Consider the following 4,542-nt stretch of genomic DNA (forward strand, 5'->3'; position numbering starts at 1 on the left):
ATCGAAATGCACGGGTCAGGTCACCTCGTCAATAGAAATATGGCTCATTTTTGGGATCAATATCCAGGTGATGAGTGAACGTGCTGGGATAAGGCGTTATCTGAGCATGCTCTGTTGCTATCCGAGTGTCTTCGGCGTGCTCGAAAAATATATATTTGAGACCCCGCATCTGCATGTCTCGTGGCTGGCTGTTAGGCAATCCCTGCATGTGTTGTGGCTAACAGCGGCGAGACATGCAGCCGCGGGGTCTCCAAAATATTATTTGAGTGCGCACATGACACTCTGATAGCACCAGAGCATGCTCAGATAACACCTTATCCCAGCACGTTCGCTCATCACTAATAAATGGCCAATAAATGCGGTTTCAACTACAGTAAAATAATTTGAAGGCTACACGGCGACGATATTTCTGTCGCACTGTGACTTCGCTTCAATTTGGCTTTTTTTTTTTTTTTAATAGCAAAGTCACAACTCTAAAATAGCCGCATGACAAACCGCACAATTGTTTTTGGTCTCCGTGTATCACCGGCCTAATCCGGCACCTAATAAACCATTTCCAGTGCGAAACGGTAATGTAAATGTGGAATTTTATGAGATCAGAACCAGTTTGGGCAGAGTTTGAGCTGAACAGGACATGCTGGGAGTTGTAGTTGCACAATTTTTGGAGGCAATTTCATACATTAACCTCCATTTTATTTTATTTTTACTAAATGTGATGAAGAGGTTAATTCCTGACGGCCTCTGACTCAGATCTTGCAATGAAAGTGATTTTTTTTTTTTTTTTTTATACAGGACGGACAGGTTGGGAATAAGAATTGCTCAGACTAAATATAGCCGCCTCTCCTCGGCGGGGCGGGCGTAGGTGGGTTAAGCAGGTGAACTCAGCATCAACCTTAGCATTTTGCTATAGTGATTTTTGTGGGGGAGCATCTGTCACAGGAGGAAGGGGGCAGCTTGACCTGTATTATATTTTAGGGGACGGTGACGTTGATTATTTTAAAGCAAGATATTCCACGCTGGGAAAAATATAATGGCCTCTGTCGCTCGCATACATACAGCAAGCTTGCTCTGGTTACCATGGCAACAGCTGCTACCAGGAGGAAGCGGATTAAAATGGAGGCTAAGGACAGCGATACCTGGATAGCGGATCCACCGTTTAACAGCTGACGATAATAAAATGGCCCTGAATAAAAGAAAACGTCACAAGCACCAAAACCTATCACTACACTGCCAACCATAATGGCCGCCTGCTTAATACGGCATCTCCAGAGAATATGATTCACCTCAAGTGCTACCCGGCTGTTTTATGGTCGCCCATGCTGCTCATTTTCATTATGGTTATACAAGAGCAAGGGAGTAGCGAGTGGTCACAAGAACTAAAGATTGGTGCTGCCGCAATGGCGGATCCTGACTAAAATGTGGCAGTCAGGGCCCTGAATCGAGTCAAACAAGTAGGCCTCGTTTATAAAAAAAAAAAACAGCCAATTACAGCTCAGCTTTCATCTTTTAAACTACTCTGGGAAAATGAAAGCTGAGCAGTAATTGGTCGCTTTGAGCTACAAGGCCTGTCGTGCTGTTTAATGGTTTTCATAGATGGTGCCCATTATGTGACACAGTTAACGAATAGACTGTGAAAATATGCCCCTGGATTTACCGTCCGTAGGTCTTATGCCTCACTATTGTGTGAGGAAAAAAGAAAAATATAGCCTTGTTGCTCATGGCAACCAATCACAGCTCAGCTTTCATCTCTTAAACTGCTCTGGGAAAATAAGAGCTGCACTGTGACTGGTTGCTTTGAACAATATGGCCTGTCATTCTGTTTAACGGTTTTTATAAGCGATTCCCAATATGTGATACGATATTGATGAATAAACTGTGAAAATATGCGCCACAATTTATTGTCCATCGTGCTTATGCACCACAGCTATCTGAGGGAAATCTGTGGCCTTGTTGCTCACGGTAACCAATCAGAATTCAGCTTTCATCTCACAAGCTGCTTTGTGAAAATGAAACCTGTCCTGTGATAGGTTGCTATAGACAACAAGACATGTCTTCATCTGTAGTCTTTTGTTAACTAGTACTTAAAGGGGTGGTTGGAAAACATGTCCGCTTTCTTCCAGACTTGCATGGCTTTTGTGGCGGTAATTCAGCTCATCTCCACTAAAGTGAACGGAGCCAAGGTGCAATACCACACACAACCTGTGGATAGGAGTGGCGCTGTATGTTTTCCTAATCTGTAGAAGACATTTAAATTGTGTCAAAGAGCAATAATGTTGAAGTTCATCTTTGTCTCACACACAGGGAATGGCAGCCATTTTAATTGTCATCTTTGAATAAATATGGCAAAACAAAAAGTGAAGAAACACCAGAAAGCTGCTAATGTATCCGCGCTACCAGCAGAGATGATTAGAGCTGCAAGTTGTGACTTCTCAGGTCTAGCACATCCGAGGAAGCTGCCGTAACACCTCCACGTATGGAGACGAGCGCCGGCGTTTACATGAGATGGCAAAAATTCACATTTAAGACCGATCCACACACAGAAGACCCTCATCAACTCCAGAAAGCCTCGAATAAGGTCATCAGCGGCCATATGTCACAGTCCGTATATGGACCGTAACGCCCAGACTGACCATGCCATACATGAGGCTGCAAATTTGGATCAGAACTGTGGTCAAATCCTCGCATTGCTATATAAGGACTGCAAAATACGGCCATTTGAACCCAAAATAAAACCCATACTTAAAAGGGGAGGCTCTTTGTAAACCAGAATTACATTTTTATCGCAGAGACACCAAAAACTTGCCATTGGTAAGAGTTTATGAAGGTGAACCTCCTGTAATCACCTGAACACAGTGGTTTTGAGGTGTACTGTCCCTTTAATCTCAGGGAGTCCCAGTTCACAGACATCAAAACCCCATTTCACTAGTCCATGTGTCAGTCTGAAGGTTGCATCCAGTCCATACCGGGACTGTAAAATCAGCCTAAAACTTAAAAGGGGTTGTCCAGTAAAAAAAAAAAAAAAAAAGTTTTGACCGATCCGTGGGTGGGATCCGCACCTGATCGGCAGAATAGAGAACTTCAATCCCCATGACAAGATGGCACAACAGGTCAACAGCCCACCCGTCACTCAATTCATTCTCTATGGGGCTGCGCAGGTCGCACACGACCACTCCATTTTCACGGGGGTTAAAATACCCCATTATCCCAAATGATGTTGGTTAGACCCCCACCAAATCAATAAGTTATCGCTTATCCGCAACTTGACAACCCCTTTGGTTAAGATGAACCGCGACCTGAACAAACAGCCTGACAGGCATACATAAGGCTGTTCTTTTAAGTCAAGAGGTCCGTGGTCGTTCCAGGCCATGCAGTCCAGCTGTGGATCACGAAACATGGCTGCCCATCTCCAGCGTAATGAAAGATTCTGCCATCAGAAGCTTTTTAAAAATCTTTATAATCCCCTAGCTGCTGTAGTATAGATTTAATACTCCTAAATCCAATAAAGCTCCTAACAGTGGAGGTCTCCTCAGCTCTGTGCATTGCACACTACCTGCCGCCTACCTGTAGGTAACACTTTACAGCACTGCTGGAAAGAACACAAACCAATACCTTAACATCTACCCCAATAATACATATTCTCAGGATATGTTCCCATCTGTTCAAATTTAATGGCGGCGGAGTGAACAGCGCTGCATGTGTGCGACGGATCAGGCACTGCATCACTGGACCAGTTAAAGGAAACCACAACTCAGATGTGAAGTCATGGGAGGATTGGGCAATTAAGTGACCTGCGCCAAATGTTGCCAATTTCACCAAGATTGTTTTTTTTTGTTGTTAGCAGGGCCATCAGTCACCACTACCGTACCTTACTCCAGAATCTTGTATAAATTATAGCACTCAAGACTATCACAGTGACAGATTAGTTTTCTGGTGCATAGACTGGCAAGGAAACAAGTTTTCTAAAAGGTCTTTGCCTTTTAATAAGTTTGTTGCATTTTACGTCACCGTATGAAGTGTTCGTCTTAGTATAGTCTACTTTAGCGTTTGTGATTTTTCCAAATTTTAGACCATACATAATATAATGTGAACCTCAAAATCGGCTGATGAGCTGGGCACTACTCGCATCCTCCGGTTATAGCGATCAGTTGTGCTTACCCTCTTGTCGGAAATAGTTTCACAATCCATTTTATTGTATACAGACCAGGCAATACTAGAACAAAGCCCAAAAGTGTTTTCACACATCTGACATTCACAGCCCTAGTATCTCCTGACATCAAATCAACATCTGTGCCTATGAGACTGTAGAGTTGTGGTCAGACATTCAGGGGGGTCTGTACTTGGACCACGATTGTTGCACGTATGAAATGAGCCCCAAGATCTTTTATCACATTTACAACACATGGAAACTCTGTGGTTCTATTAAACCAGATTATTCGGTTCTGTACTGACCCAAGTCTGGTACATCAGCAGCTACAGTTTGTGTGATCAATAGGCCCGCCGCGTAATGGTCTGTAAGACGAAGGTGTATGAGATGGAACTTCA

Source organism: Dendrobates tinctorius, unplaced genomic scaffold, assembly GCF_039654945.1.
Source record: "Dendrobates tinctorius isolate UK_male_01 unplaced genomic scaffold, ASM3965494v1 ptg000295l, whole genome shotgun sequence".
Lineage (NCBI taxonomy): Eukaryota > Metazoa > Chordata > Amphibia > Anura > Dendrobatidae > Dendrobates > Dendrobates tinctorius.